The sequence below is a fragment of the Lycorma delicatula genome, chromosome 3 (assembly GCF_047948215.1).
Source record: "Lycorma delicatula isolate Av1 chromosome 3, ASM4794821v1, whole genome shotgun sequence".
NCBI classification, from domain to species: Eukaryota; Metazoa; Arthropoda; class Insecta; order Hemiptera; family Fulgoridae; genus Lycorma; species Lycorma delicatula.
In genome coordinates, this window is record NC_134457.1 from 47,878,268 (window position 1) to 47,905,871 (window position 27,604).

General features: G+C 28.6%; 1 protein-coding gene across 1 annotated transcript in view; it reads left to right on the forward strand.

The window, feature by feature from the left end:
- Positions 1-2,131: 2,131 nt before the first annotated feature.
- The window catches only part of LOC142321567 (ras-GEF domain-containing family member 1B-like), a 651,166-nt gene continuing 625,693 nt past the window's right edge, over positions 2,132-27,604 (forward strand). Inside the window, exon 1 of the mRNA XM_075359758.1 lies at positions 2,132-2,769. The gene's annotated coding sequence lies outside the window, so the exon portion shown is untranslated. The remainder of the gene's footprint in view (positions 2,770-27,604) is intronic.

Consider the following 27,604-nt stretch of genomic DNA (forward strand, 5'->3'; position numbering starts at 1 on the left):
AAATATTATGCCTTTTATTTTGAACAAAATTACATTTCATTTTTTAAAATCGTTTAAGAAATAACCGAGTTATGGCAGAAAATTGATGAAATTTTGTGTCTGTTTTCATGTCCTCCACTTTACGTTCAATTCGATTAAATATTGTTTTTATTTATTATTAAGTCTACTATTGTAAATTAGTAACAAATTAAGTGAAAATTTTTTCACAATAATTGACCTAATAATTATGATATAAAATTACAACATAAATTTTCTGCCATAACTCGGCTATTTGTTAACCGATTTAAAAAAATAAAATGTCACTGTATTAAAAAAAAAAAGGCTTAATATTTTAGCACGTCATATTTTTTGATAAAACTAAATATTTATGGAGATATAACGGATTGAAAAATAAAAATGGCCCTCATTTTGTAATTTGCAAGGTATTTAAATCCTGATTTTTTGCTAATTTTAAAACTTTATTACCAAGACGCTTACCAAATATTAATGTGATTCGTCTATCCGACCTTGAGATATAAATTTTTATATAAAAATAACAAAATGATGGACTGCGAGAGAACGAAGGGGAAATTGCCATTTTCCTAAGAATATTTTTTGTTTAGTTTTACAAGTAGAATCCGGAAAAGTGTAGCCACCTCACTATTTCAGAAACACTCTGTGTGTGTATATATATATATATATATATATAAATGTATATATAAACTTTTGAACTGACGGTGGTTTTGGGGTCTGGGAGATGTCAAACGCAAATATATGTCGAAATTTTCCGGAAGTCGAATCATTGTACCTATTATATTAGGTAAACTTTTTTTATGAAAGCTACTTAAAAAAACAATGCTAAAATATATGAGGAAGATTTAAACATCAGTTCGTTGAAATTTAAAAAAAATAAATAAATAAATTTGAACTGTATTCAACATTTTAAGGTGATAAATAAGCAACTTCTTTGATAATCTAGCAGCGTTCAGGGTATCTTGTGAAACTTTATCAAAACAGATTACTTAAGTTCTGCATTCCTAACTCTTGACAAATATCTGTTTTACAATGTAAGCTTGTCAGACCAGAAATATGCATTCAACCAGGACCAAATATCAAATAATTTCCAAAAGACAATCAAGGAGCTAGAATATCAAAATTTAATTAATATGGATAGAGATTTATCTATCAGAATAAATTAAATCAGATTTAACTGAAAAAAGTATTGGATGAAATTACAACAGTATTTCATTACTGGAAAATGTGAGACGTATAACAGTAGATTAACTGCTGTGGTTATGAGACTATGGTGAAGTGGTAGAATTTCATCTTTCATCCTGAAAGTTTTGGGTATAAATCCTGGTCATTTTTGACATTTTTCAAATGTGAATTTGCGAAAAGAAATTCATTTTCTAAGAAAAAGAAAAGATAAGATCGAAACTGAGATACACAGCATGATATTCTTTGAAAAACAAGTCAATATATACAATTTTCTTGTGTCGATTCAATATAGAAAGCGATTTGCTAGTATAGTAAATGATATTCTGAATTAAATTATGAATCTACATAATTTAAAAAAATGTGATGTGAATGATATTCATGTGAGGTTCTTTCTCGGATTCATATCGATCTTTTGCAACAGTGCCGATAATTGAACCACAAAAATTAACGTAAATTTAATCAGGAACAGTTATACACAGTAATGTCTCAAAACTACACAAGTTTCCAGAAGTTTTGTGTAGGCAGCCTATATACATAATTTAAATTGTTGATATTTCGTTTTGTTTTCAATTTTATGTTATTGAAACAATGATTACTAATGCTGCTTAGAAGGTAACTCAGTGTCAGTAGTAATAGCCGAACTACTATTTTTATGCAATTATATTTTAACATCAGCGGTTGTTAAAAAAAGACATACAATACGTAAGTGTGTCGTGGTTTACTGAAAGTGTATATGGAATTATAGAAAAAGTATACTAGTAATATCAGGTTTTAAATAGTCTGTTATATCCCGCTTGTTTAATGTTTGTACCCAGTTAGTTGTTGTTGTTATGGTGGGAGTATAATGTAGTTACAGACAGGTGAGGGAGTGGGGGAAAGTTGTTGCTCGTTACACGACCACATCGCTTCAGTTATATCGTTCGGTTTTCGATACTCGGCAGTTGGTGTAACTGCACCTTTGTTGTGTAGTTTGGTTTGTTTATGTTATTCGTGCATAACATGTGTATTTGAATACAAACTGTTTTTATCTTTCTTTTAATTTTATATTCTGATTAGAAAAAAATAAGTGTATTATTATTATTAGATAGACTTTTCAACAGTTTGTTTCGTAGAATTAATAATCGGTGACGTTTAAAATTTAATAACATATCTTGTGTTTTGTTGCACTGTGTCTTTCATTTACCGGTTATTTTTATCGTGTATTCTTAAATCTTTGATATGACATTTCATTTAACACGGTTAATAATAATAAAGTTTTTAGATAAATGATAAATTATTTTTGTTTTAATATACTTTCTGTTGAAATTCTTATTTATTAATGTAACTATTGTTAGAACCGTGTTGAGTAACTTTTGTCGGCTTCTCTACTTGATAAAAAGTTTATCGTTAGACCTTGTAGTTATTTTGTAACCGGGATCACATTAATTTTTTTTAATATATAATATTAAGTGCAGTGGTGCAATTTATGTATAAATATATATATATAGTTTTTTATTAAAACAATGTGTATGTTAAAATTTTCTCATCGTAACAGGATTACACTGTTCGAGTAAAAAAGAAGTGTTTAAAAAGGTAAATTTGAATTACTTTTTGCTTAAATATTTTATCATATGGTTTTATTTGAGGTAAATAATATATTAATTTACATATTACAATGTAAAATTCGTACAACTTAATGAAATGATTTTTCAGTTAGTGGTGAAATTTTTACTTTAGGCCTATTATAAAAAAGAAATACCGGTACGCCTTCTTAAGCTGTCAGATTTGATGTATTCCTTATAAGCAAACATATCTGATTAATATTATCGTACTGTTTTTCTTGCACGCATGTTTTCTAATTTATAGTTCCGTAACAATAAGTTACGCTTAGTTATTTTCTTAGAGATTTTTATTGTTTATCAAACATTTTCGTATTTTATTTTTATTTTTTCTAGAGAATGTTATAATTAGTTAACCGTTTTGTTTTTAAGATAAGTTATTATTAATATTTTCTTGTTAGCCCACGTGTTTTGAAGTGAATTTTGTTTTCCATACCGTTCTGCGACTTTCCAAAGTTGAAGTTACAATTAATTGCAAAGTTTTATTATAACGCTTTAATCGTAAAAGAGGCAAGATTTCCTTTTTTTTATTTGAAAAGACATGTTTATGTGACCAATATGATATTAATTTACCAATTGAATTTTTTTCGCACCTTTGAATATAATTTTTTTTTAGATTTATTAAACAAAACAATTTCCTACTTTGGGTTATGAAAATTTTTGGCCGATTTCAGTGTTACGTAATTTTCAATATGATAACAATACTCTAATATTTACTGAATAATATTTAACTTAATAGACATTATTAAACCGACAGTAACGAATAAAACTGGTTGATTTGATAGGGTTAGCCTTGGCACTACTTCAGAGTAAATGTAGTATAGAATGCTTTTTTCTTTGTATTTGTCACGCTTAAAACAGGATTTAGGTCCATATTTCCAGCCAGCTTTTTTTCTTTAATCTCATTAAATCTTACGCGACCTTGTTTTATAATATTGTATTAGGTCAGCTCCAGAACCATACTATCGGTTCCTTATTAGACCGGTAATTAGATCTTTAGCGGGCAATAAGCTTTTATTTATATAAACTAATTAATTTTTTACTTTCGTTCGATCGATTTTTTAAATCATCCTTATAATTAATGACGTATGTTAGTTACCTAAATTTGTTATGAGTTTTTGCAGACTAATTAACAAAATTCTTCCATAATAATTAAATAAGAAATCTACGTCTTAAAATGGGCATGTAAATTCTTTTTCAGTATTATCTGCTGTAGGCTTTTGTTATTTTTCACAAGTTGAAAATGGTAGATCTGTTAATCTCTTAATACTAAAGTATTAAGAACCTTTTTTATTTTTTTGGGAGCTAATATAAGTTAAATGATGAAATTACTTTGACCCTTCGCAAGTATGGAACCTGCGTTTTTATTTTTATAATACATTTGCTGTTTTTAATTAATTTCTTATATGTGTTTTTCTTATTTTACGGATTTATCCATGAAACCAACTTTGAATGAAAGAACACAAAAGTAAAAAGATTGAGCAAGAGTAAAACAAATAATGAAATAATTTAATGTCGGTACGAATCATTGAAAAACTTCTACAACATCAAATCTATTTTTAAAACTTATAAAATTCGTTGAAGTATTTTATTTCCAAATACCTCCCTACTTTCGTTTTTTTTTTATTTAACATTAAAATCTCAGATAATTGGAAGTATATGTTGTGGATTAAATGTTGATTTTAAAAATTGGATAAGGAAACTTGTCCAATTTCCTTTATCTTTTACTTGATTATAGGTGCTATATTATTAATATGCAGTAATTTACCTTGTCAATTTTTTCCTATTTTATTTATTTGTATTTTAATACGAACATATTTATGTTATCTAAATATCGTTTAAAAACATGACCGTTGTTCTACAATTTACATAAGTAAGCCGCATATATTTTTTATGTTTTTATTACAGTTATGCGTCAAATCCATACAATTACTTCTGTTTACAAGTTTTCTTCTCTTCACAATATAAATATAATTACAAAATAACATTCATTTTATAACTCTGTCGATGAGTTTGAAACTTAGTATTACTATAAAATAAAAATAATAAAATTGAACAAGGATATTAAGAAAAAAGGCTGTTACACAGTTATAAGGGTATATTTTTACAATTTTTTGTTATGTTCATAAGGGTCAGTCAGTTAGATTAGATATAATCAGAAGTCGGTTATTCTTTTTTGGTTTTCTGTAAGTGTTTTGCTGAGGATTTTACAAATTAAATGTTATTTATTTCTAACAAATATAAACAATATTCAGTTGAACTACATCAAACTACTATTACACACCATAATATTACAGCTTATGAGAAAGGGCCTTCTTCTATTAATAATTTTAATAAGCTAACGTCTGAAAGATCTTCCGATAAATTTATTTTAAAATTTCATTTTATAAAAATAATATTACAGCGTCGATGAATTTTTAAACAATATGATTAAATAAATCTGAAATTTTTGTGTACTCATTTGAAGCGTAGTTAATACTTCATTGAACAGTAGCAATTAACGTCCTGTAAAAGTGTTATTTTATTCTGTACCGATTTTATTTATTTATTAGAGTAGCATACTTGCCCGTTCTTGACGTAAACTATACTATAATCTGCTGGATGAAAGATTGTACCTGAAACTTAAACTGCAATAAACCGTCGTAGAAAAATGCAATGTATGCCAAATTAAAGCCCGTTTCTATATTAATTTATAAAGAACCTATTTAAACAACAATATTTTTACGCGATGTTTTTCGTTTTTGAGAAAACGCATTTTGCGGTCTGTTATTGTCTACGTTATTTCCGGTCTTCGACAAAGTTTATATAAAATATTCTATTTATTTATGTTAAAATTTGAACCTCTATCTTCACCCTCATCAAGTTTCAGATCGTTTGATCCAATGTTTTGGCGATGGCAGGACTTTAAAAAGAAATTGTCATACCCTCTAGCAGTATCAAAACATTTTTTTTCGTAGTTCTAGAAGCTGGAAATAGCGTATATAAAAAAGGCCTTAAAATTATGTTTCCTGGAGAATGTTTATAGATTAGGTAATTGTTTACAATTAGGGACTCACTTCCGATTTAGATGAAATTTGGATTATATCTTGTTTTGCACGTGCAACTTACGGCGACGTAACTGGGGTGAAAGACGTTTACGACGAAAAATTTCAATTTTAACAAAAAACTTAATATAAAATAAAAATCGGAGACGAGTCCCTAATTGCAAACAATTACCGGAGATATTGTGCAGTCTTAAGTTCAGGCTTATGGCTATTCATTTGTCAGACTATAGTGTGTTATATAGTGATCAGAATAAAAAAATTATGTATTATCTTATCTCAGCAGTTGTATTCATAAAATTATTACTTTCATGCTTTAATAATAACTAAAATCAGTTCTAATTTTATTCATTAATTTTGTACTAATACGACTCTAATGAAGGTCAACAGTTTCCCTAAATCCTTCCTGGTAAATGCAGGAAAAATTACATACTGGTTATTCGTGAAGTTACATACTGCTAATGTTGCGTACATACGTACCGGGTTGGTCTAGTGGTGAACGCGTCTACGCAAATCAGCTGATTTCGAAGTCGAGAGTTCTAAGGTTCAAATCCTAGTAAAGGCAGTTACTTTTATACGGATTTGAATACTAGATCGTGGATACCGGTGTTCTTTGGTGGTTGGGTTTTCAATTAACCACACATCTCACGAATGGTCGATCTGAGACTGTACAAGAATACACTTCACTTACACTCATACATATCATCTTCATTCATCCTCTGAAGTAAAACCTGACGGTGATTCCAGGAGGCTAAACAGGAAAAAAATTGCTTACATGATCGTAGAATATTTGTTTATTTAACGAAATTCATATTTTGACAGAAACGTGATTTATGAGTAACAAATAAATTATCTTTATCGTTATTTTAAAACGAATCGTTAAATTTTAGAAACTCATCGATAAATATTTAATATGATCAGTATAGATTTATCCCGTGCAGTTTTGTTTCGGTATAAAGAAACAATCCGCGGTCCGTAACCGGTGCCGGGCGTGCTCTAATATATAACAAATCGTTATCTTAAGTAACCATCGAAGCGATTAGTTTGTTACCGGTTTTACACGGGAAATAAAATAAGTAACATAAATTATTAGTAAAATAAGCACGATTAGTGACAGCAAGAAATTCTAAATCAAAATATTATCACTAAATTTTTGTTTTATGTACCTCTGTTCACATGTAAAAAAAAACTAAAAACATACACCGACAAACGTAAGTGTGGATCCACACTTTTAAATGTCATATCTGTTTTGTGTTATTCATAATTTTACTGTTACAAATTTTGACACCGATTCGTGAAACGGTTATCAATTACAACAAAATGAAAGGGATTGATAAAACTGTCGCTTGCAACGGGAAGGTCAAAACGTGATACGGATATGATACGGGTAAAACTATATAATCCTTCCATTGAGGTCGACCGTGTGTAACCTTCTCCTTATCCAGTTACATAATTTCTATAAAAGAATATTTCTGCAATTTTTATTAAAAAAGTTTAATCTTCACCAAATTGATCTATTTTATTAAGGACTTTATTTATTTTTTATAGATAGTTTCTCTGGTGACACTACTGTAACCTTTTTCCAAGTAATGTAATTTTTTAACGAAAAATTACATTTCTTCATAGACATTTTGAAAATATTTTCTTATGTTTAGTTTCCCGGCTATATAGTTATATTGCACATGTGTACTATATAAGGAAAATTTTACCCGTCTGGTTTTTTTACAGATATTGACGTTTCATTACTCCCTCAACCCTCCTAAAAAAACATAATTTTTGAATTGAAAAATTCCTAAAGTACATCTTTTCTCAGAATTTTACTTTAGGGTTAGATAAATTTTTTCACATAATCTAATTCTCCATCGGTAAATAAAAGTTTTCTGAGATGTTTAATCTTATTCAAATCTCCCATAAACGGATGAGAATCAAAAACCCCTTTTTGATTTGATAAATTCGTTACATAAGTATGTCACTTTATTGCGAATTTGGGCGATTTCATGTGAGATGGACTGTAATAATCAAAATATTTTTGCTACTTATCGTCAGCTATGGTTTTCTTAATATCATAATGATTATCTATGGCACGGCATTCCTTCTCAATTCTGTTGCATAGACGGGTCACATTGCGAATCTTCACCAGTGACTTCAGATAACTTTGGATTCAAATCTGGCGACCGTGGGGATAATTCAACAGGTCATCTGCGACCAATCCAGTGTTCAGTCTTAATATCTTCATACTGGATTAATAGATTGTTATAAAAAATAAATTGTAGGATAATTTCTTAATACGATTTCTACGCCATTTAATTTTGGGTACGGATCGATCTAGGGATTGGGAATTCACAGCCGCAATAGCTTCCTTATCTTAAAATTTATTTCGATGTGTAGAATATATTTTTTTAATATAATTCTTAAATGTTCCACTTATTTTCCTCACAAGTAGTTCTCTGTCGAGGGCGAAGCCTTCAGCAGCCGGAATTGCATATCTTTCTTGGGAATATAATGCGACTCAGTTATAACAGTGAGGGAAGATATTTGATGAATTATTTTAGTAATAAGTTTGCCGTTTGTTTTTGTTTATTTGTTTTTAATAATTGGCCTTCAGTATGTAGAGTTTTTCAATATTAAATTGATTCTTATTCCTATTTAAGATTGTAATACAATATATTTCTGAGGCGTTTCGGTTTGTTTTGATCATTTTAATAAAAGACAAATTTCTTAAACTCTTCTTCATATACAACTGACGTTAATTACATACATTTTCTAAAAATTAAATTCTCTTATTTTGTTTCAAAATTTTATGTTTATTGGCAATTTAACGAAGTTGTTTACGTCTAACTAAAAAATTGTACATTGCAGCACTAATGTTTTGTTTTACAATAATTTTCTAAAACAATTGCTAGAGATAAAGTGAGGAGATCTATTGTATTCACATTTTTAAGTCACAAATTATAAGAAATTATCATATTTACTCCTTTTATTAAGTTCAAAGAATTTTAATATAGCAGAAATTAGGACGAAATTTCGCCCTATTTCTTCAATACTGTCTGATTCTTCATCGCTGCTTTCGAAACTTACATTCACAGGTGGCTTAGGAACTGGAATAATTTCACTGTTGAGGTACAGGCCTGACTGCAGATTGCAATGAAGGATATTTTACAGTATGTTTAGATATTTTAGAAATTTCATACACACTTGTTAAACAAAAGTAACAATCGATTACATGATCCTTTGGTTCAATCCAAACCATAGGACACCAAATGGCAAAGCCTTCCGTGTGCCTTTCAGCCAGCCTCTTAAATATACAGAACAATTAGTCCACACTATATGAGGAGCCCACGTCTTACCCTGATCACCAATTTTACACTGAAAGTATAAATGATATGCTTTTTTAATTAAAGTTGTAACGGTTTTATCTATTTGATCTTATTGTAAATTCATCAGATACATAAGAAAAAGGCATCCACATCATTTACACAATTTCGAGGCATTATGACACTGCACTGTTAGCAAACTTAAGACAGCAAAAAAACTGAACAAAATTAATTCATTTCTAAATCCAGTGCTTAATACAAACAACATAGTTGTGTTTTTAGCTACTTGGTTTGACCTACACAGACATGATTAATCTTGTCTATGAAGGCTCACTCTTCAGTATTAGATATCATGTCATAATATGTGACTGTGATATGATTTAATTATTTGTCTAGTTTTGTTTATTTATAGCTTAAAAATTATGTTTACAAAGTTAAGCAATAAAAAATGAGCTAGCAAAATATAATATAGGAGCTTAAAATGCTAACTATACGTTAAAAAAATGAAAAAAAAATTCCTGTAATTAAAATTGAAAAGTTTTTCAAAAATGATGGGTGATAGAAGGATTCTGAGTTCATATTCGTTTTCAGCATAAAAAAACAGATCAAAATCACGTATCGCATGTTAGGAAACAAAAATTATGTTTATCACTGTTATAATAATAGGTAATTAAACTTTTTCTTCGATCTTTTTTTTGTTTGCTTTTAATGATGCATACCACAAGTTGTATGGCGCTTAGTATAAATGGATACGTTTTTATTGCTTTCTTTTAATTACGTTCTAGTTTATTTTCATTTTGTATGATGTGCGGTTTATGATTTATTCACAAATGTTTACATTCTTTTCATCATCGATTAAAGGTAGTTTTTTTAAACTGTTCTTTGTTATTTACTTGAACTTTAAAATAATAAGTTTAATAGTAATAGTTAATTAACCGTTATTAAATAGTCATTAATAATGAGTATACTGCTGTATGAAATTGTTATTAATTATTATATGTACAGCTTAATTATTATTAATTGTTTGTTATTTTCTTCTTTAAAATATATCGTCGTCATATTTATTTAATGGTGCAATTCTTATTTATATATATATATATATACGGTTTTCTTTTGCTACTGTTCGATTCGATTATAAACAGTATAATAAATAACATTTAAGATGAAGACATACAGCCACTTTACAGTACCTGGTACTAAAAAATATAGCACATATATTTATAATTTATTACACCTTAAATAATTTACAGTACAATATTCGCTCTTTTTATAATAACAAAACATCATTAAATTTATTCAGAGCCAACATTAATTAATTGAAGCGTTATTGTTAGGTTACATTTGTCGTTAGACGATTTCTATAAAAGTGTGCTCGCGCTTATATTTTTATTGTATTATTATTATTATTATTACTTTTTTTAAAGTTATTGTCAGACATGATGTATATATTGTTAAGTAGAATTATTAGTTTTTTAAATGGGCAAATACTGAATTTTTAAAATTTTATTAGTCGCATTAAATTTTTACCGGTATTTTTAATGTTTAATAATTCGCTTCATAATGGCTGTAAAAAATAACTAGTGATCTTATTTTACTAGTAAGCCACTTATTCTTTTAACCTATAATCCATTATTACAAAAATTTATATTAAAATACTAATTAAAAATATCTTTTTGTAATACTTTTTAACTTAAGTTGCCTTCACTCTACTCGTATTAAATGCAAAAAGCATATTTTGATGTTTTTACACTTTCAACTGCGAAATTATTTTATTTTATTACACTCAATTCTAGTGTTTTTGGATCGATATGGTTTTTAGTTCCTTGAACGAAGTAAAGGAAGTATTGTGATCGCGAAAAATTTTGGTTTTCAGATTCAACGGAAATATCCATTTTGACCATCCCTGAATCCATTTTGATTAGTTTCGGCGTGATGTTAGTACACACGTACTGTATGACGTATGTTTGTACGTACGTATGTATCTCGCATAACTCAAAAACGATTAGCCGTAGGATGTTGAAATTTTGGATTTAGGACTGTTGTAACATCTAGTTCTCCACCTCCCCTTTTTAATTGCAATCGACTGAACCAAAAGTGTCCAAAAAATCCAAAACAATCTGGATTTTGGACTTTTTCTTAACTGCAATAGCAAGCTATTGCAGTTAAGAATTGCAGTTAAGCAAGCTCTCATTGAGAGCTTTTCAACGATGTATCATAAGTGGTACTTATTTTCCTTGTATCTAGAGTTATAGCCAAATGAAATTTTAATTAATGAAATATTTGGAATTTATAAGGAGGGCACATCGGTTCGAATCAGACTTTTGCTATTTTTTAATTTAAATGTATTGATTTATTAATAATTATTAACCTCTAATTGTAAAAAAAAATTGCGATAAATAATAATTCAGTAATAACAATAAAAAAAAAATATGAAAAAATATTAGAAGTTATTAATGAAATAAAATTATATGTACTTTTTATTAAAAAAAAAATGTATTTATACAATTTAATAGGCGTACAAGGAAGTTAGGTGGTGTCCACATAAAATTTTTTTAATAAATCCAAATATTTTTCAAGTAATAGCTATTAATTTAAACCTGGCATGTTCGTTTTGGTAAGCGGTTTTTTGAAATATTATTAATTTACCACACGTAAACTTGAAGCTTGTGGATGGGAATTTGGAGTGAACATTTTGTAGCGTTTGGAAAATGCCATGCCTGACCTGGATTTGAACCCGGGATCTTCAGGATGAAAGGCAGATATTTATTTATTTTCTTTTACGGTAACTCCAGGCCTACGCCGATCACAATTAACTTGCTCCTTTATCGTATGATAAGAAATTATTTTTGTTGCGTGTGAAACCGAAGCCTAACCTGATCGGCATTTGAATTCAGAACCTTCTAAATGAAAGGCAGCGTCGCTACTACTCCACCTCGGAGATCAACAGACATTTTTCTAAAAGATATGATAGTAAAAAGAAAGAACAATCACTGTTGCGACAGGGATAAAGTAATACCTATGTACGAGTTTGTATGTTAGGCGCTATAATTGTAACGGTCGGAGGTGACACGATATAAGAAATTAGTCGCTTCAGAAAATGGTAAGTCCGTTGCCAAGAATAAGTATAACTCCTATACTGGGTTTGCTTCGGTATTGTGTAGAATTAAATGAGTTTCAATTACCTACTTTAATGAGCCGAATACACTAACTACTAAATTTTTAATTTTAGCGTGCTGAGCCCACTGAAATATTGATGATATTTGATACCATCACTTTATTCACGATATGGATTTGGATGTACAGAGAGGGGCAAAGAAATGGGCAAGTTTAAACGGGGGAAAATGAAAACTATTATTTAATTAGTTTTATTTAAATAATATTTAAGAATAAAATATGTCATTTACAAATTACCTATTACACCTTAAAAATTAAAAAATTAAATCCTTCAAATTACTATGTCTTATGTGTACGCATTTTTGAAGCATCTCGCTGAAGTTTCTCACAAACTACATTTTCTTTCAAGTTTCTCACAGCTATAATATTCCACATTATGTACAGTGGCTTCCTTCAAAAGTGATTTTCGAAAAAAAAAAGTTAAAATAACTGATACACTATTTGTTACGGAGAGGAAAACACACTGACGATAACGTAACATCATAGTCTTTTTTCTGGTGTCTGAAGTAGCAATAAAAACATTTCACTAATTTTTTATTTTTTGTTTTGCTTTGAATATAATTGGCAACAACGAGGTAGAATTTTATTCGATTCAATATAAAAGTAACAAAGGAATAAAACAACAGCACTGGCTATTTTTTGACCGTTATTATGAAACGAGTTATTAAGCTTTAAACGCCTCAATAATTATTGTTATTAGAGTATTTTTAACATTTTATTATAAAATAGGTAATATTTTATTATTAGCTTTTTTTTTTTTGAAAAAAAGTTATATTTAATTAAAAAAACATAAAAGGTAAGATTTTAAATAAAAGAACTAATCACAGTATAAATATTTAATTAGAATATACAAATTAATTTTTATTTTTCTGTTGCCTTAGTACTGCAAATAACGTATGATTATAATAAGAAATTACTTCAATTTTACCATTAAAATATGAACTTAACCCGTATTTGATATATCTATCCATAATGGCTGAAATTGATCGTAATTATATTTTTTATGATATAACTGGGATAATTAATTTGACTTCTTAATATGGTGCATTATCAAAAATAATTTCATGTTAAAAAAAATTTATTCGTCTACATTATAAAGCAATAATAACAGCGATAGAATAATTGCATTTCTTGTTATAAACGAACAAAAGAAGGAAAAATAACAATTTGTTAGGAATCTTGGCTTAAAAAGTTGCTTTTTATTTTAAAATATGTATATGATTAATGCTAATTTAAACATTTTTAAGGATATTTATTTAATAAAATTACCTTTAATAATATTGTTTACCTCAAATTAGTTTATTCGGCCTTAGCTGATTGGCTGTTGTGTTTGTAGATTGAAAATGTAAGTGTGTTAAAACAAAATTATTCAAAATAAAATAACCATCAGGTAGGCTTAAGGCTTAATATACGTACCAACTTTCGAAGTAACTTGCGTGATTTCTATTTTTAGATGCATATGAAACTCGACTGATGAAAACATTTTATACTAGCAGACCTGTGGCGATTTCGCCCGCGCAATATGGTTACTTGCATTTCCCGTCGCGGACAGGGAGTTTTCAGCCGGCTCGCTTCACTTGAGCCGTTGCCTCAGCCCTTCACTTGAAGCTAGAGCCCCGTCTAGCCAGGGGCTCTGCCCCTTGGACCCCGCTATGTTCGTTAAACTCCTGCTTGTGAGAATAATAATGATAAATAAAAATTAAAGCTTGTTCAAATTATAAAAAATAACAGTATATTGTAATTTCTTCAGAACAACAATTTGATCAGTACAGAACCCGAAACGTTGAGTGATCTCAGAATGTAGGTTTAGCCCACCTAGTAAGGTATCTATGTATGTATTTATCTATAAAGATAAGTACATTTATGAATTTTCATTTGTAAATTTATATGGCATTTTCTGTTAAATTGTTCCAAATCTCTGACAGTCATTTTAAGAATACAAAAAAATATTTATTTTTTAACTGTAATATGAATACATATTATATAGTCAAAAAAAGACACAATTTTTACAATACAATGCATTACATAAAATACAAAGCGCTTAGTTAATTAATTTAGCACGCACTGGTATTTAATCAATTTACTACGTCAATAAATTTAGCATCCTGTTATTGGTAAAGATGATACTGTTGTGGCATATGAAAATATGCAACTACAGTACTACTCGTATCTCCAAAGCAAAAGCTCGACTGTTGGTAGGAGTACCAAATAAATAATTATGATTAGAAAAAATATTAAAATGAAAAACTGTAATTCCTAAGAAACATACTTACGCGCGCGCGTACACACACACGCACGCACGCGCAACAGTTTTCTTCATTTATCTCTCACACACTCACACGCGCGCTTCTAAACCTATAACACAATACTGTCACCGACAAAAGTGCGAATATAAGTATATTAAGGTCCTATTTAAGTTTAAAATTGACAACTGTTTCAGTTAGACTAAATCACCACTGAATACAACGCTTCCACCTCATCACTTGTCAAGGAGGAAGTACATTACTTTAAGTTAAATATAAATTGATTCAGATTACAGGCAGGCTTACACTACCAGGCAGGCAGTTAAAGGATTTATGTTTAAAAAAAAGAAAACGTTTTTGAAACAATATATAATAAGACCTTGGAACAACAATACTTCCTCTAAAACTCTGCCTAGTTATATAATTACTTTCACTCTTAGCTATCATCACCCAAGCATTACCACTTCTTTTGTAAAAAAATTAGAACTGCCTTATAAACGAAAAGAAATCTAATAGAAAACACAGACATTTTCGGAAAAAGAAAACGTTTTACAAACTATAACCAGCTCACCAAAAACTCTAATAAAATTTTGATTGTTTTCATTTTTATTTTACGACCTAATTGACATAATGTTGTAAAAACATCATCAAAAATGAGCTGTTTAACAGCTGATAATCGAAGGTTCTGAGGTTCAGATCCTAGTAAAAGGTAAGTTACTTTTTTATGGATTTGAATACTAGACAGTGGATGCCGGTATACTTTGCTGGTTGGGGTTCAATTAATTACACATCCCAGGAATAGTAGGCTGATTCTGTTCAAGACTCGCCTCATTTACATGTCGTACATATCATCCTCATCTCATTGGATCATAGGGGTTGCTATTGTTCACAAGTTGAACATATTACAACGTACGCATTAGAATAGAAAATAAAATACAATAATTTTTTTTTTCATTTGTGGTGCTACATTTTCAGATTCTTTTTTTCTGTGTTTGGTTTTCAATAAAAGTGGTTTTGAAAACTTTTATTCGGTTTTTATTGACGTTAATTTCATCAATTTTCCCAGAATTAGATTTTCTACAAATGTTGTCTTGAAGTTATCAAAAATATTAACAAAACATATTTAGCCAAATCTAAAAAGCGTACTTTTTGACTCTAATTTTTCGGGGTTTACTACGATTTTCTCAGAAATTACTGGAGATACAGTTCTGGGTCTCATTTTTTCAATTTTTGTGTAATATTGCATATAAAACTATTAAATTTGCTAATTAATTTGTGTTTGTAGAGTAGTTTTAGTGTAGCATTATTTTGAGCTTTAAAATTGAAATCTGGCCGAAATATTTCGTAAGTCGTAACTCATAAACAAAGCTTTTCTACACCTACTTTTGTTTAAAATTTTATATATTATTTTGATGAGAAGAATTATAACAAAATATTCCTGAAAAATTCTGTACACCAATTAAAATTCATAGTTTATACACAATTTCACAGTGTATATTATAATTTCGGTTCAATTTAAATTATCTAAAAATTTTTAAATCTTGTTTTGTATATAAATTTTAAAAACTTTTTTGACCTATTAAATCACTCTGCAATCCAAATCCGTAATAAAGGATGATGCGTGGGTTTGTTTTTTTGTATGTGCTCACAGTTTTATTTTAGCTCCTACTGGCACAGAGCGGAATTCTGTCTGGGTTTTTGTTTGAGGACTGATTTTTAGTGTAACTAAGTTACTTTGTCGTATGATTATTACATAGAATAATTTATTAAAAAACTACCATTTCTCGACGCCGATTCGCCAGCGAAATGGTGGCCTGTGAATGATGGTGCGCCGGGCGGCTGCGCGTAGCGCACGAACGATTTATACTTCTTGATACGATCAATTTATCTAAAATTATATTGGTCTTTTGGGGATAAAAAGGAAAAATTGTGTGTTAAAATATCACAACTCAAGAAACAACTAAAAATGATCAGGATTTTGAAGTTTTCGCTGTAAACGTTTTTGTCGCTGTTGTTAGTACAATAAATTCATGAACGTTATTTGGTTACAATTGACAAAAAAATTTAACAAAACGATGTGTAATGAAACATAGATCAGTAACGTTTTCGCGACAGGCCGTAGGCTCGCCTTTTTTCTAGTTTTTATAATTATCAAAATACTGTCCACACAGTTAAAAAACGTACGTTGAATTTTGCATAAAAATTAATTCTCTTTATTTTGTCTAAAAAAAAACCATACTTAAAAAATAAATTTAGATTTTTATGTCAAAAAGTATTTTAAGCAGAATCGTGAGCTAATTTCATGAATTAATTATACAGTAATTGATTATGAATAAAATAAAACTGATTTAAAATAATTGTACTAAAAAGTAAAAATAACAAAGAATATTCAGTTCTTTTTAAAAAATTTTAAATCGGGAAGTAATAAAAACAATTAACAACAATTTACTAAGCGTTAATTCGGAGCTGATATTAAATAGTCAAAATTTAAATTACAGAGCACTTTTTTTCTTATTGTTATTGCGCTTTGTAAGTTACTTTTTATAGTCTGTTTTATAATAAACTAAAAAGAAAAAAATGTTTAAATAACAGTTAATCATCCAAAGATACTGATCCAAAGTATCCAAAGATACCAACATGAAAAAATGTCGTTCCTAATAAATGTAAAAAAATAGAAACAATCGTTACAAATGCAGAGAATAAAATTAAACTACGACTAGCATGTGTGAGATAAGGATTTGTAATTGCGGTTTTGGGAATTTGCTTATTTTTTTTTACTAAAGTTTTCCAATTAAAATTTGTGAAGTTTTATGTGAAAATATGTTTCATAGCAGAATGTTATTTCCCTTTATAGCATTAAGATCTAATAATAAGCGATAATGTCGACAAAAAATGAAAGATTCTCAAATCGTTTATGTATTTTTTTTAAAAATCGCCCATCTATTTTAACCTGGAAGAATTTACAACTGTTAGAGAAACTTCCTCTACTAAAACAAAAAAAAACAATATTGGAACATCTTTCTCTTCGAATTAGGTTAAAAATATTGTTAAGTGATTTCAAATTGAAAATAATTTATTAATGAAAAAAACTTGAGTTACATTTAATTATTTTTAGTTAAATATAATAGTTACTAAAAATTGTATAGGAAAAAATAAAACTAGGTAAAACAATGAAAGACGTGCTTGACTTCAATTACTAATTGTTTTAAGTATACTTCTGTATAATATAAATCTTTACTAATAAAATTGTTTTAACATGTATAGAAACAATTTTTTTAGCATCAACAACAAGGAATTGTTGTTTAGCAAAAACAACAATCAACGATATTCTAACGTTAAACCTTGAAAATGATGTTTTATTCGATTTATACCCTCTTATTATTATTATTTTAACAAAGATGTCTTTAAATTACATTTTAGAAGAATATTTCTTCATATTAAAGGACTAATAAAGTACATTAAGTTTTCCGTTTAATTAAGTATTTATTATACGAAGTTTTATTTTTTATACGAGTATACACATCTCTATACAGTACCTGTATATTTTTAAAATAAAAAAAAAAAAATTTCTTTAAGTATCCATTTATCTAAGGTAAAATGTAATTTAATTTCTCTCGTCGTGCATAATTAATATTACAACCATTCTACAATAAAATAGCTGTGTTAACATAATATATATGTACTCATATATTTTCATATATTTCAGTATGGGATTTTCCGTATTCATTTTTATTTTTAACGTCCTATCACTTTTATTATTTTTTTTTTAAACAGCAATTTGTAAGTTTATTTCAACGTTTAACAATAATTTATACCTCCACGCGTAGGTTTTTAGTGATGTGGGTATTAATTTCATGAACTGAAAACGTTATAATAATTTTTTTTAAATAAAAAAAAGTATATATGTTTATGATATATCTCCATTTCCTTCAAGGTAACAGATTTTATCTAGAAACTTCACTAAACCCAATTCTAAACCAGCGATTTTAAAATTTTTTTAGAAAAAATTTTTTTGTTGAAATTTTAGTTAGTGAAGGTTATTTTCCGGGTATTACGTAGATATGAAACAGGAAGGAACGCCTAGTTATTCGACTAGTTACCTAATAAAATGTTAATTGTTATTACGCAATAAATTAATTATAATTGTATATCTTAAATTATTTAAAAAAGTAAATTACTAATTATTTTAATTACCGCGTAACAACATTATTCCTCGTTAATAAAATCACTTTGCTTATCGATAATATTGTCATAAAATTTACGAAAGAATGACATATAAAATTTCTTACTAATGACAATGAAGTGTTACGTTGTTTATTTGCAAAGCTATTAATATAATAATTCTGTCTCTGGGTTTTTGTTTCAAGACTGATTTTTAGTGTGATTTACTTTGTCGTATAATTACTACATAGAATAATTTATTATAAACTAGCATTTCTCGACGCGGCTTCGCCTGCGAAATACATCATTAATTTGAAGCATACAAAGTTTATACCATTTCTCTAAATTACCATCACAATCTTACCAAACATCATAAAGATCGATTTAACAGCGGTAGCGTAAAATGGCAAAAATGTAAGTTTACTTAGTTTTTTACCCCTTAAAATAATAAAATTCAGAAAACAAGAAAATGAATTTGAAATTTTATCTGAAGAGTATTTTCAAGCCCAAACATGAGTGAATATCTCATTTAGTTTATTCAAAAATGGGGAAAATTTACAATGATTGTTCGAAATTTTTTTTTTCTTCACCTCTTTCAAGGTCAGTTTCAAAAATCTAGAAATTGGTTTTTCACATAGCAATTAAAGGTACTAAAAATCAAGTTGATATCTTCATTTATTAACAATAGATAAAAACAATAAATATAGTAACATTTAATGTTACCCCCACTTTAACCCTTTAAACACGAAATTTCAAAAAAATCCTTTCATAGCGTACACTTAAACCGTAAGAAAAACATGTATACAAATCATCATCAATTTATCTTCAGTAGTTTTTGCTGGGTGTTGACTACAAATCAGTTAGGACATCTGTTTTATACATGTAGCGTATACTAACGTTCCCCCTTCGCCCGCGACATGCATGGGGCTTCACCTGCAATATTTTTTTAATAGCAAGCTCATTTTTAAATAATTTTTATTTATAAATAAGTAAAAATATTGTTTTTAGATTTTCATTAAATCCGATGAAACTGTAAATAAAAATATAAAAGGGATATACGATAAACAACCAATTCTTGCTTAACGCTTAAATATATATGGCCGTAATAAGAGCCGATTTAGAACGTAGGCTTCATACGTGCTGTTTGAGACGTTTTTATTTCACGACTTTAGTATAAATTACATTGGCCGTGTTTTTGAAGTGCTGTAATGAATAAGCTGTTTTTTTCGCGTAGCATCAGTCTATCTCTATCGTCGTTTTCTAGATGTTGCCTTGGTAACAGATGATGCTGTCAAATGTTGGTGATCAGTTAACAGTAAGGGTTCGCAAGCTACAAAGGGTCCAATGGATAAATTACAAACCCACCGGGTTGGTCTAGTGGTGAACGCGTCTTCCGAAATCAGTTGATTTGGAAGTCGAGAGTTCCAGCGTTCAAGTCCTAGTAAAGCCAGCTATTTTTACACGGACTTGAACACTAGATCGTGGATACCGGTGTTATTTGGTGGTTGGGTTTCAATTAACCACATATCTCAGGAATAGTCGAACTGAGAATGTACAAGACTACACTTCATTTACACTCATACATATCATCCTCTGAAGAATTATCTAAACGGTAGTTACCGGAGGCTAAACAGGAAAAAGAAAGAAAGAAAAGTGGATAAATTACTAGAGAAGCACATCCTTAGTACAGGGTGACCGTCATTACTGAAAGTGGAATAAAATTCAACATTGCGGCAAACCTCGAATACAAATGGAAATAATCTATCAGTTCATACAATCCAAAATCAATCTCTCATAACGATCACAAAATATGGGGTTCAAAACGGTCGGCGTCCATCTTAAAATTATTAGTTATAACTGGTTACACGTACTTCGTATGGGTAAAAATGTATTTTGTCCGGTTCTCTGCTTTACCTGAGAAACATCACTAGGAGGTGACTGTACTTCGTTTCTCATATTTAAAAAAAATTTAATTGCTTTTATTTTATGTGTTTACTTCCTTGTACGAAGTAAAGGAAGTATTGTGATCAAGAAAAATTTTCGGTTTTTAGATTTCAACGGAAATATAAATTTTGACCATCCCTGAATCCATTTTGACTAGTTTCGGCGTGACGTCTGTACGTACGTATGTACGTATCTCGTATAACTCAAAAACGATTAGCCGTAGGATGTTGAAATTTTGGATTTAGGACTGTTCTAATATCTAGTTGTTCACTTTCCCTTTTGATTGCAATCGACTGAACCAAACGTGTCCAAAAAGCCCAAAATCCAAATTTTTGGATTTTGGACTTTCTCTTAACTGCAGTAATAAGGCCCTCATTGAGGGCTTTCAACGATGTATGATTACTGGTACTTATTTTCATTGGTTCCAGAGTTATACGCAAATAAAATTTTTATTAATGAAATACTTTAATTTTACAAGGGGAAGGCACATCGGTTCGAATCCGACTTTTTTTAAATTTAAATATACTGATTTATTAATAATTATAACCTCTGATTTAAAAAAAATACAATAAATAATATTCAATAATAACAATTAAAAAAAAAAAAAAAAAAAAAAAAGTGAAAAAATGTTATTAGTTATTAATGAAATAGAATTATATGTATTTTTAAATTTAACAAAATGTGTATATCTAATTCAATAGGCGTACAAGTCATGTGGTGTCCACATCAGATTTTTTAATAAGATAAAACTTATCATAACTAGAGTATCATTAAATTTATTTAAAATTGAAATAATTTTATATATAATATTTTTATCTTATGATCTGCTGATGATTGCAGCCAAGTATTTTATGATTATTGTTTTATGCGCACCTGTTCCTCTTCACGTTCGGTATTGATCGGCTAATAAAACTGAGAGTCTATGCTCTAGGCAGTCATAACAATAACTCGACTAACGCGGTATTATTCTTATTATTAATGTTGTTTTGATTTAACACATTCACAGATATCCGTGTACTAGTACTCGTTATTGTATTTTACAACTACCTGCAGTACAGTATGTGTAAAATAACAAGTACCAACTGTACCTTACATAAAGTACAGTTACTTAACTTTCACATTTTAATTCTGGAATATTTATAACAGCAATCGTTTAACTTTTTTTATGTGTGACTATTTGTTATTTAGTAATTTATAATGATTTTTCTTATCAAACTACTGTATTTTTTCCGATTTTGGGTCACAGGAGGTATACCGCGTGAACGACGCACGTTCGGTGCGTATTTATAAAAATGATTCCTTGTAATCGATATTACAACGGCTGAAATGTTTAATGTCAGTAATTACAGAAACAATTGTACGCGGTACTGAAATTATTTCAGACAAATAGTATGCGTATATTTATGTGAGGATTAAAAACGTTGATATGCATTATACTAGTGAAACGGTTAATCGTTCAAATTTCTTTTAACAAAAACTTCATCCATATTAACATCAGTTTTGACAAAGTTTATGCTAAGACATCCGTCGAAAAAGCGAATAAATTATTCTTTTTTAAAACGGAGAGGAAGAAGAAAATCATGTGATTTCCGGTAGCGTGAATATCTAATCTAAAAATGATTGTAGTGACATCACCGATGTTGAATTATGTTTCTAAAGTACTGCATTTTAAATCATGTTCTCATTTCATTCATAACATACAAACAAATTTTTTCTCTGAAAAATTTCCAATGGTTTATTTTAACTTTGCCTATTATCTATAGCTTTATGTAATAATTGACATATTAAACATTTTTTAATTTACTTCAGATAATTTTGTTAATATTTGAATGATTATTTCGAATAAATTCTATTTTTGTCAAAAATCTGTACAGACTCTATAATCTATACGTATTTAGTTAGAATGTCGATGTACATTTATCATTAATTTTATAATCATGAAATATTCATGTTTTTATGCAATAAAATTCGCTTAAAACTCAAAAAACCGCCGAACCGATCAGTTGATTCGATATCGAATCATTTATTGAAATTTGAGGACGGAGTAATTTTTCTTTTTAATGATATTTTTGCCGTTGAGTAAGTCACAATCTGTTAAGAAGTAGCATATGTTCATATTTTTACGAATAAAATCGTTTTTTTAATACTGAATTTTATTTTGATCGTTTAGTTTATTAATATCAAGTAAAGTGTTGATATATTGCCGGTCTCCGTGGCGCGAGTGGTAGCGTCTCGGCCTTTCATCTAGAGGTCCCGGCTTCGAATCCCGGTCAGGCATGTCATTTTCACACACGCTATAAGTCATTCATCTCATCCTCTGAAGCGATACCTAACGGTGGTCCCGGAGGTTAAACAAGAAAATAAAAGTTAAGTATTACCGAGATATCCTTTGATTTAATTAAGAAATTTAGTTTATCTCGATTTTCCGTAATTAGTGAACTTATTTATTCTAGCATCGCTAAATATGTACTGTATAAAATATGTTAAGTTACATTTGTAAATAATTGATAAGACGCGTTATATTTTTAAATTTTCTTCACGTTCCGTATAAAACTAAAGCAAAGGGGTTTTGTTTCATCGGTTTGTTAATTTGTGTTTAAGCCTGTTTTCTTGAGTTTTTCTGGTTTACTGATTGATTGTACGGGAATACGCGGAAACATCATGACTCGTTTTAATGAATGAACTTCTAGACAGTAGTTTACACTTGCCTTACAAACTTCTGCTTTTACTTCTTAACCAGAAATGTTTACCAGTGCGCCACCCCTTCTTGACGAAAAGAAGGCTTTTTATTATTTTTACTTCCTCTGGTTGAAATAAAGTATCACTGACTATCTCCGTTTTTAATGAAAAGTTTCTGAGGTAGAAACAGAGCATGTTTCATCCTCAAAATGCACTTTAGAAAAAAATGTTATCTGATAAATTTTAAACAAATATAATTGTATAACTTCCGCCGAAATTTTGTTAAATTTTCAGACAGGGATTATTTTCTCCATCTTGTAGAGATAACTATTTCCGTTTTATCGAAAAATTGTAGTATCGTAAAGCGACAAGAAAAATAAAATAAAAAAATATTTGTAAAAATAAAATTCGAAATTATTTTTTTTTCTAGTTTTAATATTATATTTATTATCTAAAGATTCACTTGGATAATAAATAAGATGTAAGATCGGATACTTCAGCTTTACTTTCCGTATATTTTATTTGTTTCCTTGCTCGATGAAATTCAATTAAATTTGTTTTTTTCGAATCGGAGAGAGAACAATATCTATTGTCCGTTATTTTATTTTCTTCAGATCATCATTTAAGAAAATTAATTTGCAGAATCGATGTAAATATTTCTTTCATGAAAATTAATTATTATTAATTAATTAGTAATTATTCTAAAGTTAAAGGGATACAAACTAACCAACTAGCTGTCTAGTAAAAATACGCCTTTTTTACTAAAATATGTTTCACTGGTCACAGGTGAAGCAGTAAAAAATTATACATAAAGGCAGAGTATGAGCAGGAACTATTTTTTAAGAATATTAAAAAAAGTTTACTTTTTGTTTTGAAATATGTTGCAATGTATGTGTGTGCGCGCGCGCGTGTGGGTGGGTGTTTTACGATGGAATTTTAACATAAATATAACAATCCAAAAGTTTATAAAATTTAAATCTGCCCACACATATAAGTTTTTGTAGGGTTTTATGCGTGGTTGTTCGATATTTCATTTAGGAACTGGTAGTTAAGTCGACTACGCTTTAATCAATAATATTTTTGTAATTTAAAAATTATCAAATTATCTATACTTTATTTATGAACGCCTGTATCATTTGCTTTTTTTGAAACAATAGACGAATTCTTTGTTGCGACCACGAGAAACTCTCTGTGGATCAATTTTACGATTTTTTTTTTAAATTAATGTGACGCACTGCGGATGCAATACTGTAGTTTTTTGCCTCATATTTCCTTCAGCTTTACTGAACATACAAATAACCCTGTAATTCTAAAAAAATCTTAATATCTTATATATATATATATATCAAAAAATATATTCTGATTTAATATGAAAACTATCTGCATTTTGTCTGCAGGGACAACAATTATTTCAAAATTAAGTTTGTAAAAAAATATGAGCATATACTCAAAAAAAACTGAATTGTCTATATATTAACTTAAATATAGCTTTAAAGGTTTTTTTTTACAATTTCGTACATAAAAATGTGATGTGGACACCACACGACTTCCTTGTATGCCTATTAAATTACATATACACATTTTTTGCGGCACTTCATTAAACTTATTTCTTTTGAAATTGAGATACGATCCTCCAATTCTTTAATAAAATGGACAGTTACACAATTACTGAAACTAGAGAACGTGTACACAAATTAAGATCAGAAGAATTATATTAAACCAAAGAGCGATTAAATGACTGGCAACAAAAAACAAATAAACGAAATGATGATCAACTCCGAGTTAAGAGAGTATTGTCCGACAATATCAGAGAAGTAATGAACTAAAAGACAAGAATATTTTGGAATTTATTAAAGATTGGTCATGTATGCCTCAGTGTTGTTCTTTTTTTCAGTGAAGGTCTTTTTTTCAGTCGCTCTGTAATTAACTTTAATGTAGATAAAATTAAACAGAAATTCCAGAATAATTAAATAAAAGTAAACTAGAAAATCCAAAAATAGTACGATTATAATTTTCAATTAATATTAAATTATCATATGTTTCACCAAATCTATTACACACATACGTATGTAAAAATGCCTGTTAAGTTACATATACACATTTTTAAAATTACATAAAATTTTATTTCACTAATAACTTATGATATTTTTTATTGATTATTTTTCTTTTTTTTATTACTTTTTATTGATTACTTTTCTTTTTTTTATTGATTATTGAATTATTATTTATTGTAAAGATTTTATTTTTACAATCAGAGGTTAATAATTATTAATAAATCAATATATTTAAATTTAAAAAAAAATTAGTGAAAAAAGAAGATGAAGTTTTTACTTTACTTCGTACAAGGAAGTAAAAACAACAAAAGAAAAGTAAAATTTTAAGAATAATAATTTTATTATCTTGGGGTGGGAAAGATTTAAATTACGAATTATATGGAAATGCGGAGAATGTTCAGCAATATCGCTTCAAGTTTCTGTGATTTCTAGATTTGATCTTTTAATTTTTTTTTTAATACTCTTACACCATATGGTTTTTTTAACTTTCTTTCTTTTTAATTCTAATATACATGTATTTTATAAAAAATAAACAATAATGATTTTCCGTAAAAATATTATCAGTTGTAACATATATTATTAAAATTTGTAAAACAATATTTTTTATGTATTGTAAAATTATGTTTTTTTTTTAAAGTAATTATTTGTGTTTTTCCATAAAATTATTATACGTATACATAAAAAATACCACACTGCAGTAGATTACGTTTAAGGATATGTACATTACGGAGAAGAGGGGCGTAGGATTCATTCAGACCTATTAGTATATGTTTGTAAGCTTATAGAATACATAATAAGCACTGAATTTAAAGTAATTTAATTACTACGAAAAATGCCCACGAATGGTATTGCGCAAGAAATTTACGCAACAGTTTTCATATTATCACAAAATATTATTTTACGAAGTCATTTTTGTTTTGAAATTTTACGAGTTATTTTTTCATAACTAAAACGTAATTTAAATACTAAAAAAACCAAACTTTTACTACAAACTTAGTTTGGCATTATCTTGAAACAAGTTGAGAACACTCCATTCTGAAAGGCTCTCAGATTCTTTAAGTTTTTATGTTTTCTATCGTAAGGCTTAACATATCAATAGCAATTGCGGTAAATTTGTAACAAACGTTTTTAGTAAGTTCAATTTTTCGTGAAGCTGATTCATTAAATATCTTAGTCGTCAAACATTTTTTCGTGAAAAAATCATATGTATAAGAGATCCAGCGATATTGCGAGCCAAGAAATATTGTCGTTTATGGAAAAAACATGCATTGAAAAGAATTTTAATTGCAATCATTGATCGTCAAGTTGGTTGACCGGTCGCCCTTATCCTATTACAACCAGGGGTCTGGGTTAATTTCAGGTTTTCTCACTGTTTGAGTAGACAAAATTCTTCAGTCACTAGTCCATTTCGCTGAGACGAGATGGTAACAACACTTCCATCGTTGTCCTCAAAGAAATATAGACTGATTATTCCAGAGGATGCACATCATACGGTGATTTTAATACTGTAAAGCGATTCTTCATGCCATTTCACTAGGGTTGAGAGTTGTTCCATACCGGAAAGAAGTATTGTTTAGTCACGTATCTAAATTTATGGAATAGTGATTCACCACTTATCATTATATCGTGAATAATGTCAGTGATAACTTTAACAAGGTTCAGTAGTTGGTGACAGAAGTCATACGATTAATCGGTTAATCACAATTTAGTAATTCTGATAGTTTACTTTTCTACCGTGAAAGAAATCATGTTAGTCATCACCAAAAAAAGAAGAATTGTCTGAATAGTTATAGCTTAAAAAGTCGCTTTAGAATTTTATTTCCATGCGAGTATTAAACATTTGTTACTTTTCTACCGCTGAGTTTAACTTTATTTGAAGAAACACTATGTGAATTACTGCAAGTTATACATAAAGTATTGTTGCAGGACGATTTCAATGTTTTAAGTAACTTAGTGCTCATCATTTAGTATTGAATTATATTTTTAAAAAAAATTGATTTGGAATTTAAATTTTTCTTTGGGTTTGTTTCAATACAGCGGAGAGTTTTTTTTAATAAACATTTTCGGCTGTCGTTACTTTGGGGTTATGTACTCCTAATGTTTTATCATACTTACCTTATAATGGGATCACAAACCGTGAAATTTCACTTATATCTTGTCAAACTCATCTAAGCTACGATTTTAAATTCTAAAACTCTC